We start from the raw sequence: 16,844 nt of genomic DNA, 5'->3' as shown, positions 1-16,844 counted from the left end.
TCCAACTAGCCACCACTGAGGGGGCAGCTGAGCATGATGCTGAGATGGTCATGGCTGTTGAAGCTTTCGAAAGCGAAGGCTCACCTGTGACAGCCCGTCAGATTAAAGTCTGGACAAATAAAGACCCGCTACTATCTTTAGTTAAGAACTGTATCCTGAATGGGGACTGGGCAGCCACGTATGGGGCATGCCCAGAGAAGTTTAAACCGTTTCATAGGTGCAAGGATGAACTCTCGATTCAGACCGATTATCTACTGTGGGGAAACCGAGTAGTCATGCCCCAGAAGGGCAGAGAAGTGTTTATCAGAGAACTTCACAATGAGCACCCGGGTATTGTCATGATGAAGGCAATTGCCAGGTCACACGTTTGGTGGCCAGGGATAAATGCAGACCTGGAACTTTGTGTTCGCAGGTGCAACACGTGTGCTCAGCTGGGCAATGCATCCAGGGAAGCCCCACCCTTAGCCCCTGGTCCTGGCCCGCCAAGCCATGGTCACGCATCCATGTGGACTACGCAGGTCCTTTCATGGGAAAAATGTTTTTGGTTGTAGTAGACGCCTACTCCAAATGGATTGAGTGTGCCATTTTAAACTCAAGCACATCTTCTGCCACGGTAGAAAGTCTACGGGCAATGTTCGCCGCCCATGGTCTACAGGACGTCTTGGTCAGCGACAATGGCCCGTGCTTCACAAGCACTGAATTCCAGGACTTCATGGCAGGCAATGGAATCAACCATGTCAGAACAGCACCGTTCAAGCCGGCCTCAAACGGCCTGGCGGAACGAGCAGTGCAGATAATCAAAGAGGAGGCTCAGAATCCAAGGGGGTTCCCTACAAAGCCGCTTATCACGCCTCCTGTTGGCCAATAGATCCCGACCACACTCGCTCACAGGGGTTCCACCCGCACAGCTGCTAATGAAAAGGATGCTCAAAACCAGGGTATCCCTTATACACCTTATTATGAAAGAAATTGTTGAGAGCAGGCATCAGTCACAATGTGACTACCATGACAGGAATGCAAAGGCGCAATGAATTGATGTCAATGACCCTGTTTTTGTCCTTAATTATGCTGCAGTGCCCAAATGGCTTGCAGGCACTGTGATTGCCAAAGAGGAGAATAGGGTTTTGCTTGTTAAACTTACCAATGGACAAATCTGCCGCAAACACGTGGATCAAACGAAAAGGAGGTTCAACAACCCCATAGAAGAAGCAGAGGAAGAACACGATGTAGAGTTCACTCCACCACAGGTGACCGAACACCGGAACCAAGTGGAGGAGAGCTCAGTCACTGTGGGCAGTCTGGACAGGCCTGAGGCATCGCAAACAGCAGACACTCAGGTCAGTGCCCAACAACCGGAACCCCAACTCAGGCGCTCTACAAGGGAGCGTAAACCACCAGAGAGACTTAACCTGTGATCCCAATAAGACTTTGGGGGGGGGGAGGTAATGTCATATATTCAACTGTCATTGTAACCCATGTATAAGCTGACCTAAGTTGTACATTTTGAGAACACTGACCACAGTGGGTGAACTTGTGGGAGACACTCCTAACCTGGACTTTTCGGTATAAAAGGGGAAGCTCGAACCACGCTTGAGTTCTTGATAATAAAGGTAACTGGTCACAGAGTGACTTTCTCTCAAGTATGGGCCTTGTGTGCATTTATACTGTATAGTAAGGACATATCAAAACTGAACTAGAGACTCGAACCGAGGAGGCAGAAGTGTACGGGGTACACACCTACGCCACGAAATGTCCACCGACTATGTTAAAAGTTGAACTGAACGGAATTCCAGTATCCATGGAATTGGACATGGGTGCGAGTCAGTCTATCATGAGCAAAAAGGCCTTCAAGAGGCTGTGTTGCAACAAGGCACAGAGGCCCAAGCTGAGCCCTATTTATACCAAGCTGAGAACTTACACTAAAGAGCTGATCCGTGTAATTGGCAGTGCAGCAGTAAAAGTCTCCGATGATGGAGCGGTGCACGAACCACCACTATGGATTGTACCAGGAGATGGTCCCATACTGTTCGGCAGAAGCTGGCTGGGAAAAATTGCCTGGAACTGGGACAACATCCGAGCGCTTTCATCTGTCAACGACGCCTCATGTGCCCGGGTTTTGAGCAAGTTCCTGTCGTTGTTTGAGCCAGGCATCGGAAATTTCTCTGGGGAAAAGGTGCAGATCCACTTGGTTCCCGGTACACGACCCATCCACCACAAGGCACGTGCGGTGCCATACATGATGCGAGAGGAAGAGGAGATCGAGCTGGACAGGCTGCAACGAGAGGGCATCATCGCGCCGGTTGAGTTCAACGAGTGGGCCAGTCCTATTGTTCTGGTTCTCAAGGGCGATGGCACGGTCAGGATTTGTGGGGACTATAAAGTAACGATTAACCGTTTTTCGCTGCAGGACCAGTATCCGCTACCCAAGGCAGATGACCTATTTGCGACGCTGGCAGGAGGGAAGACGTTCATCAAATTGAACCTGACCTTGGCCTGCATGACGCAGGAGCTGGCGGAATCTTCGAAAGACCTCACCTGCATCAACATGCACAAAGGTCTGTTCATCTACAATAGATGCCTGTTTGGGATTTGATCGACCCCGGCTATTTTTCAAAGGAACATGGAAAGTCTGCTAAAGTTGATTCCGTGCACCGTGGTTTTCCAGGACAACATATTGATCACAGGTCGGGACACCATCGAACACTTGCAGAACCTGGAACATAGAAACATAGAAAATAGGTGCAGAAGTAGGCCATTCGGCCCTTCGAGCCTGCACCACCATTCGCTAAGATCATGGCTGATCATTCCCTCAGTACCCCTTTCCTGCTTGCTCTCCATACCCCTTGATCCCCTTAGCCGTAAGGGCCATATCTAACTCTCTTTTGAATATATCCAATGAACTGGCATCAACAACTCTCTGCGGCAGGGAATTCCACAGGTTAACAACTCTCTGAGTGAAGAAGTTTCTCCTCATCTCAGTCCTAAATGGCCTACCCCTAAGACTGTATCCCCTGGTTCTGGACTTCCCTAACATCGGGAACATACTGTCCCATCCCATCAGAATCTATTATGTTTCTATGAGATCCCCTCTCACCCTTCTAAACTCCAATGTATAAAGGCTCAGTTGATCCAGTCTCTCCTCATATGTCAGTCCTGCCATCCCAGGAATCAGTCTGGTGAACCTTTGCTGCATTCTCTCAATAGCAAGAACATCCTTCCTCAGATTAGGAGAGCAAAACTGAACACAATATTCCAGGTGAGGCCTCACCAAGGCCCTGTACAACTGCAGTAAGACCTCCCTGCTCCTATACTCAAATCCCCTAGCTATGAAGGCCAACATACCATTTGCCTTCTTCACTGCCTGCTGTACCTGTATGCCAACTTGCAAAGACTGATGAACCATGACACCCAGGTCTCGTTGCACCTCCCCTTTTCCTAATCTGCTGCCATTCAGATAATATTCTGTCTTCGTGTTTTTGCCCCCCAAATTGGATAACCTCACATTTATCCACATTATACTGCATCTGCCATGCATTTGCCCACTCCCCTAACCTGTCCAAGTCCCCCTGCAGCCTCTGAGCATCCCTCTCACAGCTCACACCGCCACCCAGTTTGCAAACTTGGAGATATTACACTCAATTCCTTCACCCAAATATTTGATGTATATTGTAAAGAGCTGGGGTCCCAGCACTGAGCCCTGCGGCAGTCCACTAGTCACTGCCTGCCATTCTGAAAAGGACCCGTTTATCACGACTCTCTGCTTCCTGTCTGCCAACCAGTTCTCCATCCACGTCAGTACATTACCCCCAATACCATGTGCTTTGATTTTGCACACCAATCTCTTGTGTGGGACCTTGTCAAAAGCCTTTTGAAAGTCCAAATACACCACATCCACTGGTTCTCCCTTGTCCACTCTACTAGTTACATCCTCAAAAAATTCCAGCAGATTTGTCAAGCATGATTTCCCCTTCATAAATCCATGCTGACTTGGACCGATCCTGTCATTGCTTTTCAAATGCGCTGCTATTTCATCCTTAATAATTGATTCCAACATTTTCCCCACTACTGATGTCAGGCTAACCGGTCTATAATTACCCGCCTTCTCTCTCCCTCCCTTTTTAAAAAGTGGTGTTACATTAGCTACCCTCCAGTCCATAGGAACTGATCCAGAGTCGATAGTGGAAAATAATCACCAATGCATCCACTATTTCTTGGGCCACTTCCTTAAGCCTGATGCAGACTAACACAATTTCCTGCCTAATAAGGATATCCTTCAGATCCCCTTTCTCACTAGACCCTCGGTCCCCTAGTACTTCCAGAAGGTTATTTGTGTCTTCCTTCATGAAGACAGAACCAAACATTTGTTCAATTGGTCTGCCATTTCTTTGTTCCCCATTATAAATTTATCTGAATCCGACTGCAAGGGACCTACGTTTGTCTTCACTAATCTTTTTCTCTTCACATATATCTAGAAGCTATTGCAGTCAGTTTTTATGTTCCCGGCAAGCTTCTTCTCGTATTCTATTTCCCCCCTCTTAATTAAACCCTTTGTCCTCCTGTGCTGAATTCTAAATTTCTCCCAGTCCTCAGGTTTGTTGCTTTTCCTGGCCAATTTATATGCCTCTGCCTTGGATTTAACACTATCCTTAATTTCCCTTGTTAGCCACGGTTGAGCCACCTTCCCCATTTTATTTTTACTCCAGACAGGGATGTACAATTGCTGAAGTTCATCCATGTGATGTTTAAATGCTTGCCATTGCCTATCCTCCGTCAACCCTTTAAGTATCATTTGCCAGTCTATTCTAGCCAATTCATGCCTCAAACCATCGACGTTACCTTTCCTTAAGTTCAGGACCCTAGTTTCTGAATTTACTGTTTCACTCTCCACCTTAATAAGGAATTCTACCATGTTATGGTCACTCTTCCTCAAGGGGCCTCGCACAACAAGATTGCTAATTAGTCCTTTCTCATTACACATCACCCAGTCTAGGATGGCCAGCTCCCTAGTTGGTTCCTCGACATATTGGTCTGGAAAACTATCCCTAATACACTCCAGGAAATCCTCCTCCACCGCATTGCTACCAGTTTGGTTAGCCCAATCAATATGTAGATTAAAGTCACCCATGATAACTGCTGTACCTTTATTGCATACATCCCTAATTTCTTGTTTGATGCTATCCCCAACCTTACTACTACTGTTTGGTGGTCTGTATACAACTCCCCGTTTTCTGCCCCTTGGTATTCCGTAGCTCCACCCATACCAATTCCACATCATCCAAGCTAATGTCCTTTCTTACTATTGCATTAATTTCCTCTTTAACCAGCAATGCCACCCTGCCTCCTTTTCCGTTCTGTCTATCCTTCCAAAATGTTGAATACCCCTGGATGTTGAGTTCCCAGCCTTGGTCACCATGGAGCCATGTCTCCGTGATGCCAATTACATCATACCCGTTATACTCCTCACATTGAGGCACAGAGCCTTCAGACTTGTATTTCTATCACACTTTGCCCCTTTAGAATTTTGGTATAATGTGGCCCTTTTTGCTTTTTGTCTAAGGATTCTCTGTCCTCCACTTTTACTTTTCTTCTTTATATCTTTTGCTTCTGGCCCCATTCTACTTCCCTCTGTCTCCCTGCATAGGTTCCCATCCCCCTGCCATATTAGTTTAACTCCTCCCCAACAGCACTAGCAAACACTCCCCCTAGGACATTGTTTCTGGTCTTGCCCAGGTGCAGACTGTCCAGTTTGTACTGGTCCCACCTCCCCCAGAAGCGGTTCCAATGTCCCAGGAATTTGAATCCCTCCCTTGTGCACCACTCCTCAAGCCACGTATTCATCTGAGCTATCCTGCAGTTCCTACTCTGACTAGCACTGGTATCAATCCTGAGATTACTACTTTTGAGGTCCTATTTTTTAAATTTAGCTCCAAGCTCCCTATATTCGTCTCGTAGGACCTCATCTCGTTTTTTACCTATATCGTTGGTACCTATATGCACTATGACAACTGGCTATTCACCCTCCATTTTCTGAATGTCCTGCACCCGCTCCAAGACATCCTTGACCCTTGCACCAGGGAGGCAACGTACCATCCTGGAGTCTCGGTTGCGGCCGCAGAAACGTCTATCTATTCCCCTTACAATTGAATCCCCTATCACTATAGCTCTGGAAGAGATTCTAAGTTGGCTAGATCATGTGGGACTCAGGTTGAAATGCTCGAAGTGTGTTTTTCTGGCACCAGGGGTCGAGTTTTTAGGGAGAAGAATCACGGCAGACAGCATCAGACCCACCGACGCCAAGATGGAGGCCATCAAGAACGCGTGGAGACCACAGAACATGATGGAGCTGCGGTCATTCCTGGGACTCCTCAATTATTGTGGTAATTTCCTACCCGGGTTAAGCACCTTGCTAGAACCTCTGCATGTGTTGCCATGCAAGGAAGATAACTGGGTATGGGGGTAATCACAAGAGACTGCTTTTGAGAAAGCCAGAAATCTGTTATGTTCCAACAAACTGCTTGTTCTGTATGACCCATATAAACGTTTAATGCTAGCTTGCGATGTGTCTTCATACGGGGTCGGGTGTGTGTTGCAACAAGCAAACGAATCGGGAACATTGCAACCAGTTGCTTATGCGTCCAGGAGTTTGTCCAAGGCCGAAAGGGCCTACAGCATGATTGAAAAAGAAGCTCTGGCATGCATTTACAGGGTGAAAAAAATGCACCAGTATCTGTTTGGGCTTAAGTTCGACTTAGAAACTGACCATAAGCCGCTCATATCACTATTCTCAGAGAGCAAAGGTCTTAATACCAATGCCTCTGCTCACATCCAAAGATGGGCGCTCACGCTGTCTGCATATAACTATGTAATTCGCCACAGGCCAGGCACAGAGAACTGCGCTGATGCTCTCAGTCGGCTACCATTGCCCCACCACTGGGGTGGAAATGGCACAGCCTGCAGACTTGCTCTTGGTGATGAATGCATTTGAAAACGAAAAGTCACCCGTTATGGCCTGCCAGATCAGGACCTGGACCAGCCAGGATCCTTTACTGTCCCTTGTGAAAAATGTATCCTCCATGGGAGCTGGTCCAGTGTCCCAGCGGAGATGCATGAAGAGATCAAGCCATTCCAGCAGTGTAAAGACGAAATGGCCATTCAGGCGGACTGTCTGTGAGGTAATCGCGTGGTTTTGCCGAAGAAAGGCAGGGAAACGTTCATACGCGACCTACACAGTACCCACCCAGGTATAGTAATGATGAAATCTATAGCCAGATCCCATGTGTGGTGGCCTGGCATCGACTCAGATTTGGAGTCTTGCGTGCGCCAATGCAACACTTGCTCTCAAGTGAGCAATGCACCCAGGGAGGCACCGCTAAGTTTGTGGTCATGCCCCTCGAAACCGTGGCCTAGGATCCACGTTGACTTCGCTGGCCTCTTTCTAGGCAAAATATTTTTGTTTATTGTGGATGCTTATTCAAAATGGATTGAGTGTGTAATAATGTCTATAAGCACGTCCACTGCCACCATCGAAAGCCTACGGGCCATGTTTGCCACGCACAGCCTGCCTGATGTCCTTGTCAGCGACAATGGGCTGTGCTTCACCAGCACTGAATTCAAGGAATTCATGACCCGCAATGGTATCAAGCATGTCATATCTGCCCCGTTCAAGCCCGCATCTAACGGCCAAGCAGAACGGGTAGTCCTAACCATCAAGAAAAACTTGAAACGCGTGTCGGGAGGCTCCCTGCAGACCCGCCCGTCCCAAGTCCTGCACAACTATCGCACAAGACCCCACTCACTCACCGGGGTTCCCACTGCCGAATTGCTCATGAAAAGGGCATTCAAAACAAGGCTCACTCTAGTCCACCCTGATCTCCATGATCATGTCGAGGGCAGGCAGCATCAACAAAGCATGTACCGTGATCGCACAAATTTGTCACGCGATATTGAAGTCAATGACCCTGTATTTGTACTCAACTTTGGACATAGTCCCAAATGGCTTGCTGGCACTGTCGTAGCCAAAGAAGGAAGTAGGATGTTTGAGGTCAAACTTGCAAATGGACTAACTTGCAGAAAGCATTTGGACCAAACCAAACTGCGATTCACAGACAGCCACAAGCAACCTGAAGAGGACACCATCAACTTCAACCCTCCAATACACACACAAGAGGCAACCGACATCACAGTTGACCACAAAGCTGAACTCATCATCCCCAGCAGCCCAGCAAGGCCAGCTGCTCAGCAGCCTAGCGAAGGCGCAACCAACTCACCTGCACCTGTGTTTGTACCGAGACGATCGACTAGGGAACCCAGCATCCCTTGGGAGCACCGTATATAAGCAGGCCTCCCATTCTGTGCCAGCACTCTGGAGTCAGAATAAAGAGACTAAGGTCACACTTACTCAAGTCTACAGTACTCAGTCACATTGCTTTATTTGAGACATAACAGTCCCTGTCTTGTATCTTACATTATTATATATAACTGTATCCTAACATGCTACAAATGACTGTAATAAGATATGACCTGTAACCACCAGCATACCTTACCACCAGGGGTGCACTTGCAAGAGACAGGTATATAAGGACAGGTCTCAGGCAAGTGCAGCATTCCAGAGCTGTGAAATAAAGGTGCAGGTCCAGAGTGACCTTGACTTCACTACATGCCTCGTGTGAATCTGTACTGAGGGGACAGGACTTTACAGGTAGATTTTTGGAGTCTCGGGGAATCAAGGGATCAGGAGATCGAACGGGAAAGTGGAGTTGAGATCGACGATCAGCCATGATCTTATTGAATGGTGGAGCAGGTTTGAGGGGCCGTATGGCCTACTACTGCTCCGATTTCTTATGTTGTTACCTGTTTTGGCTCTGTGAAAGAAATTTCCAATTAGTCCCATTCCCCAGCAGCCTGCAAATGTTTATTTTTCAACTATATTTCCTTTGGAATGTTAATATTAAATCTGCTTCCAAAACCCTGCCAGGCAGCAAAATATTCACATTAATTTTATACCCTTGGAGGATAAGCCACACCCTGAACTTTCAAAGGAATGTTTAACTGGAACCACCCATCCCAAGGTCTCACTGACTTTCTAAATTGTTTCTCGATCCACTTTGACTTCCTGAAATGACAGAGGACAGTGCTTCCCAGAAGACAGCAAGGGCCGACCAGTCCAGGTACATGCCTCCCCCAGCAGTTGTGCCTTACCCCAGTCCAAGTACATCCCTCCTTCAGCCGAAGTGCCTTACCCCAGTCAAAATGCATGCCTCACCCAGCCTCTCTGTCTCCCCCGCCCCCAGCCCCTCTCTCTCTCCCTGCCTCGCTCTTGCCATCGCCCCCCCCCCCAATCACCATTGGGCCCAGGACCGCCACCATCGGGCCCATGCTGGCCGGGGGGGGGGGGGGGGCGGAAAGAGAGTCGGAGCCTCTGGTCCTGCTTCTCGGCACCACGTTCATGGAATGATTCGGCTGGGAGGGGGGGCGGAACTTGATGGGGCGGGGCTTGTCGTCTGTCAGTCAAAAAAGTGCAGTACGGGCATGGGGGTTGGGATGGACAAATGCTTGTCTGTCAAAAAAAGTGCAGTACAAATAGTTACATCGATTTCTTTTGAGCTCTTGGAGCCCGTCAAGGACTTGCATTGTTTATATTGACGTCATTGACTTTGCCTGTGTTATCTCTGTAGGGGAGGCCGTGTTGCTCCTGTCTTTCCTAGTTATACAATGCAAGGTCGCTATCTCTCTTATCTTGATTCGAACTTTGAAATGTAATTGGAGACGTAGGTCGTGCAGAAGTTCTGGTTAAACAGTGATAGCACAGCTAGTTCTGTTAACCATTGTTTCGAACAGCCCGTCCATACTGGAATCAATTCTGAAATTGTGCCCATTTCCCTTGGTGCCCAATCGGGCTTGGTTCAACAACAACGTGACAGTGTGTGCATTCAGAGGAATACTGCATGCATAGCTAATCTGACTGGGATCCACCTAATTTATCATTCATTCTCTGGATGTAGGTGTTGCTGACAAGGCCAGTGTTTGTTGCTCATCGCGAGCTGGCCTTGGAAGGTAGTGTGGCGGTTTGCCGGGCCATATCAGAGGGCAGTTAAAAATTAACACAGGTTGGTGTGGGACTAGAATCATGCGTAGGCCGGATCAGGTAAGGACGGCAGGTTTCCTTCCCTGAAGAATATTAATGAAGCAGTTGGGATTTTACGACAATCCGACACCTTCATGCTCACTTTAACTGAGACCAGCTTTGTTTCCAGATGTGTTTTAAATTGAATTAAGATTCAGTGGGATTTGAACTTACATTCTCTAGATTATTAGTCCAGGCCTCCGGATCACTAGTGTAATAACATGACCACTACACCACCACACGCGAGGATGAAGTTTGTATGGGCCAGAGCCGATTGGCTGTGTGCCCCTCAGGGATCTGCACTGAGGCCTCAGCTTTTCACTATATTTATGAATTATTTAGATGAAGGAATAGAGAGCCGTACATCCAAGCTAGCTGATGACACAGTAAATAATGTAACGTTTCCTACATTACAACAGTGACTCCACTTCAAAAGTACTTCATTGGCTGTAAAGCACTTTGGGACGTCCTGAGGCCATAAAAGGCGCTATATAAATGCACATTCTTTCTTTCTTATGGGACAGAAAGTTGCAAAGGGACATTGATCAATATAGTGAGTGGGCAAAACTGTGGCAGATGGAGTCAATGTAGGTCATCCACTTTTGGACCTAAGAAAGATAGATCAGAGTATTTTCTAAGTAACAGGAAGCTAGGAACTGGAGGAGCAGAGAGATTTAGGGGTTCAAGTACAGAAATCAATAAAAGCTAATGGGAAGGTACAAAAATAATTTTAAAAGGTGAATGGAATGTTGGCCTTTACCTCAAGGGGGCTGGAATACAAAAGGGTGGAAGTTATATTACAGTTCTATAAAGCTCTGGTTAAACCCCGTCCGAAGCACTGCGTTCAGTTCTGGGCACCGTACCTCAGGCAGGAGATATTGGCCTGGGAGGGGGTGCTGTGAGATTAACCAGAGTGATACCGGGGCTAAAAGGGGTAAATTGGGAGGGCAGGTTGCACAGACTAGGCTTGTATTCCCTTGAGTATAGATGATTAAGGGGTGATCTAATAGAGGTATTTAAGGTGATTAAATGAGTTGATAGGATAGGTGGAGAGAAACTATTTGGTGGGGGAGTCCAGAACAAGGGGGCATAACCTTAAAATTAGAGACAGGCCGTTCAGGGGTGATATCAGGAAACACTTCTTCACACAAAGTAGTGGAAATCTCTCCCCCAAAAAGCTGTTGAGGCCCTGTGCATTGTCACAGTGATAGTCTCCCTATCCTACACATGGGGCTGTGTATTGTAACAGTGTTTGATGCCCCATCTGCAGCATCAGTTTCCACATGCACACTGACAACACCCAGCTCTACCTCACCACCACCTCTCTCGATTCCTCCACTGTCTCTAAATTGTCAGATTGCTTGTCCGACATTCAGTACTGGATGAGCAGAAATTTCCTCCAACTAAATATTGGGAAGATCAAAGCCATTGTCATCTGTCCTGGCCACAAACTCTGTTCCCCAGCCATCGACTCCATCCCTCTCCCCAACTTCTGCCTGAGGCTGAACATTTGCCAGTTCTGACTAATATGTCTTTACTTTTCTGTAGAATAACTCCACAAGGCCTAGTGCTGTGCTTGAACTGCTGTGACCTTAGTCTCTTTATTGTAACTCCAGAGTGAGGCAGCAACGTGGTGACCAGCCTTTTATACAGCTTCTGCCTGGGCTTCCCACAGTTGCACCCTCTAGTGGTACCAGCATAGTATATACAAAGTATACATATATGACAACATTCCCCTCCAAAGTCTTGGATGCGAGTTAGTTACAGGTTGAGGCGATCTGGAACTCTGCGCTCCCTGGTTGATCGTCTGAGTGTCGCTTCTGGCCTAGGTGAGTTGGTCGGGCCACTGCTGTCTTGCAGCGCTGTTGGTCTGACTGTACTGTTGGAGATGGTGGATCATTCTCGTGGTTGGTAGCTAGGTCTGTTGCTGATTGGGTGTGTGTAGGTAGATCGCTGAGGTAGGTAAGCTCCTCTCCCGGTAGTTCCTGGTTCCCTGTAAATCATAATTTGGTCTGGTCCAAATGCTTTCTGCATGTTTGTCCATTAAACAGTTTGACAACAAACACCCTATTCCCCTCCTTGGCTAAAACAGTGCCAGCGACCCATTTGGGGCCATGACCGTGATTCAGCACAAACACCGGGTCGTTTACAGTGATGTCGCGTGATACAGCCGCGCAATCATGGTACATGTTTTGCTGATAGCGCCTGGTTTCCACATGATCATTGAGGTCAGGGTGGACTAAGGAGATCCAGGTTTTGAGTGCACATTTCATTAGTAGCTCCACAGGGGGGACCCCGGTAAGCGAGTGGGGTCATGTCCTGTAATTGATCAGCACCGGGGATAGGCGGGTTTGTAAGAAGCCTTCTGTGACGCGTTTCAAGCTCTGCTTTATGGTTTGGACTGCCCGCTCTGCTTGGCCGTTGGATGCGGGCTTGAACGGGGCAAATCTGACATGCTTGATGCCATTGTGAGTCATGAATTCATTGAATTCCAAGCTGGTGAAACACGGACCATTGTCGCTGACCAGAATGTCGGGCAAGCCATGGGTGGCGAACATGGCCCTGAGGTTTTCAATGGTGGCAGTGGATGTGCTGGATGCCATTCTTACACATTCGATCCACTTCTAATAGGCGTCCACTACAACAAAGAACATTTTTCCTAGAAAGGGGCCTGCGTAATCTACATGGATCCTGGACCATGGTTTTGAGGGCCAGGACTACAGACTAAGTGGAGCCTCCCTGGGGGCATTGCTCAACTGTGAACATAGGAACATAAGAATTAGGAACAGGAGTAGGCCATCTAGCCCCTCGAGACTGCTCCGCCATTTGCGTAGCAACTTGTGCAATGGTGATTCCAAGTCCGAGTCAATGCCGGGCCACCAGATGTGGGACCTGGCAATAGCCTTCATCATGACTATGCCTGGGTGGGCACTGTGTAGGTCGCGTATGAAGGTTGCCCTGCCTTTTTTTGGCAGGACGACGCGGTTGCCCCATAAGAGGCAATCCGATTGGATAGACATTTCGTCTTTACGGTGAAACGGCTTTATCTCATCTTGCATTTCTCTTGGGACCGCTGACCAGTCCCCATTGAGGATACAACTTTTTACAAGAGATAACACAGGGTCCTGGTTGGTCCAGGTCTTGATCTGGCGGGTCATTGCGGGTGACCCTTCGCTTTTGAAGATGTCCATGACCAGGTGTGGATATCTGAACGGAATATATGGAATTAAGGACAGTAAAGTAAACTGGATATATGAAAATGTATAAGCCATGGAAGAATAGCTGGGAGAATGTCAGATTGCAAATAGTGCAACATCAGCACAGTTAACAGTCTTTCCCAAGGTTTCAAGTTACTAATCCTGCCAATAACATAAATTGTAACATGAAATGAATATATGGATAAATCTGCAGAATTGCAAGGTCTCAGTTGGTAGTCACACCACTAAATTGAAACATTCAGAGGCAATGCTTGAGCTTTCGTAAAAACATCTCATATAGATTGACTAATGAGTGGCTGAGTTAGAATGTCAATCTAATTGTATTTTGTTATCTATTTTCAAAACTGTATAACTGTTGTCGCTTTACGATGTAACATCATTTATCCGTAGGGAGTGTGTACGCTCGATCGAGAAAGTATATCTTCTGTCTGATAAGTCTTGTCGGCCGATAAAATAAAGACTGCTTTGTTCAAAGCACAAGAGGTATTCGACTCAATAATTTTACTGAACCAGATTGAGAGAAAAAAAATCTACATTTACACAGGCACAGGTCTGCGGGCTGCGCCATTTCCACCCCAGTGGTGGGCAACAGTAGCCGGCTGAGGGCATCAGCGCAGTTCTCAGTGCCTGGCCTGTGACGGATCGTATAATTGTAGGCCGACAGTGTTAGTGCCCATCTTTGGATTCACGACGAAGCATTGGTGTTTATGCCTTTGCTTTCCGAAAACAGTGAGAGTAAGGGCTTGTGGTTGGTTTCTAACTAGAACCTGACTCCGAAAAATACTGGTGCATTTTATTTTATCCCATAGACCCAGGCCAAAGCCTCCTTCTCGACCATACTGTGGGCTCTTTCGGCCTTGGATAGACTTCTAGATGCATATGCAACCGGTTGGAGTTTGCCCGCTACATTTGCTTGCTGTAAAACACACCCGACACGGTACGACGACACGTCACATGCTAAAACTAGACATTTTTACCTGGGTCATACAATACAAGCAACTTGTTCGAACACAGCAAGTTTCTGGCCTTTTTGAAGGCGGCCTCTTGATTTTGACCCCAAACCCAGTCGTCTGCCTTGCGTAGCAACTTGTGCAATGGTTCGAACAAGGTGCTCAACCCTGGAAGAAAGTTACCGAAATAGTTGAGGAGTCCCAGGAACGAGCGCAGCTCCGTTACATTTCATGGTCTGAGTGCATTCTTGATGGCCTCTGTCTTCAAGTCCGTGGGCCTGATGCCGTCTGCCGCAATCTTCCTCCCCAGGAATTCTACCTCTGGTGCCAGGAAGACACACTTGGATCGTTTCAGCCAGAGTCCGACTCTGTTTAGTCGACTTAAAACCTCTTGCAGATTGTGCAGGTGTTCGGTAGTGTCGCAACCAGTGATTAGGATGTCATCCTGAAATACAATGGTGCGTGGAACCGATTTCGACGGACTCTCCATGTTCCTTTGGAAGATGGCTGCAGCCGAGCGGATCCCGAACGGGCACTTGTGATACAAAAACAGTCCCTTATGTGTATTAATGTACGTTAATTTTTTCAACGACTCAGCCAGCTCCTGGGTCATGTAAGCGGAGATTAGATCCAGCTTGGTGAATGCCTTACCCCCTGCTAATGTCGCAAAGAGATCATCGGCTTTGGGTAGTAGGTACTGGTCCTGTAATGAAACTCGGTTGATCGTTACCTTGTAGTCGCCGCAGATTCTGACCGTGCCATCGCTCTTACCGGAACAATTGGGCTGGCCCACTCGTTGAGTTCGACTGGTGATATGATTCCCTCGCGTTGAAGTCTGTCCAATTCGATCTCCACTTTCTCCCTCATCATGTAAGGGACCGCTCAAGCCTTGTGATGAACAGGCCATGCCTCGGGGACCAAGTGGATCTGTAAGGGGGTGGTCTCTATGAGGGGGTCAGGTTCCCTTCTGACCAACTTGAGCAGTTCGATTCGCTCCCACTCCCTTGGGTTCTATACTCTGGGTTTATATGGGGGTGTGACAAAAGTGCAAAGGACACTGGTTTGATGCAAAAGAACCTTGGTTTTATTACAGTCAAGGTAATACAAACTTATTACTCTAGTAAGAAAAATACAAGGCCAAACTTACGATCACTCTAATAAAGGACAATACAAGGAAAGGTACAAGGTCAAACTTATAATTACTCTAATAAAGAACCATACACTACATATTCAAAGGAGGTTACAGTAAAATTATACCTCCCACCTCCCAATACCTAATTCTAGCTAGGTTGGAGTCCAGGGCATGCAGGGACCATGCTTACCAATCCTTTTGACAATTCACGGTAGATCGCGGTTGTTTTCCGTTGATGCCATGTTGACTGTGGTTGGTCGCTGCCGCAATGGTGATGTTCTTCCTTCCTTCAGGACTTCAGGACTTTGAGGCTGGAGAAGTTAGTTTGCAACTGTCGTGTTGGTTTCTTTCCTTGTCGTGATGACAGCGTAGTGTGTTACTAGTCTGTCAGTCAAAGTGTCATCTAAGGTAGTATGGCATACCCTCTGTTGAAACAGGGGGCCAGTTATACGATTTCAGTGTTCTAATCTTGGCGCCAAATCTGTTGAAAATCCTTTGTATAATTTTGGCGGGCTTGGTTCTACTTTGTAATATTTTGGTGGGCTCGTTAAAAGTTGATATGTTTTAGGTGAGTTGATGGTCGAAAACTATTTCCTGATGGAAATATTAGTTTGGTAATTGCAATGTTTTTTTGTGCTCAGTCTTTCGCATACTGGCTGGATTGGGCCTCTTTGTGATGTATATGCTGAAATGGTTGTCCAGACCCATGTTGATGGTAGCTACCTCTGGGTGATTTTGTGATATTAATGTCTCTTGTGGGGGAAGGATTTTCGAATACTCATCCCTCCAGACAGGTTAACTTAGTCTTCACACCCAGGTAGCTTCACTTAATTAGACTGTCTCCTGCTAGTTCCTTGGGTCTGCCCACAGCCTTGAGTTTGTCTTTTAAAATCCAAAATTCTATTAAAGTTTGTAGTTTCTTTCATAAGTACTTTAGAGTTCCAAACTTTTCGGTAGATAGTCCCAAATTAAATTTCCTTTTGAATGAACCCAAACACAGGGGGTGGGGGTTTCTTGTGAATTTTGCACCTGCTTCAGATCTGCACTTTGGCGCCTGTTGAAGTTGGGAATGGGAACTTGCTCAGCACTTGAGCACAGGAAGCATCGTCCACTGAAGGTAGTGCTTTGCCATCTTCCCAGTTCCACCAAATCTTCACCATCCAGCTTCTGCCAAGCAGCGTTGGCCCGTCGCCTGGTACAACCCACAGTGGCAATTCGTGTATCTCTCCATCATAGGATACTTTTACGTTCGCATTGCCGATAACTGGGATCAGTTCCTTGGTGTAAATGCGCAGCTTTGTCTGAATCAAGCTCAACTTGGGTCTTTGTTCTTTGTTGCCCCACAACCTCTCAAATGCCTTCTGACTCATAAGTGACTGACTCGCCCCTGTGTCCAACTCCATGGAAACAGGAATGCCATT

General features: G+C 47.2%; 1 protein-coding gene across 2 annotated transcripts in view; it reads left to right on the top strand.

Annotated features, from left to right (window-relative positions):
• The window catches only part of dram2b (DNA-damage regulated autophagy modulator 2b), a 252,349-nt gene that overhangs the window by 24,870 nt on the left and 210,635 nt on the right, over nt 1-16,844 (top strand). The gene's annotated exons all lie outside the window — the stretch shown is intronic.

Source organism: Pristiophorus japonicus, chromosome 17 (genome assembly GCF_044704955.1).
Source record: "Pristiophorus japonicus isolate sPriJap1 chromosome 17, sPriJap1.hap1, whole genome shotgun sequence".
Taxonomy (NCBI): Eukaryota; Metazoa; Chordata; class Chondrichthyes; family Pristiophoridae; genus Pristiophorus; species Pristiophorus japonicus.
Note: the sequence above shows the minus strand (reverse complement) of the source record. Positions and strands in the feature narration are given on the sequence as shown.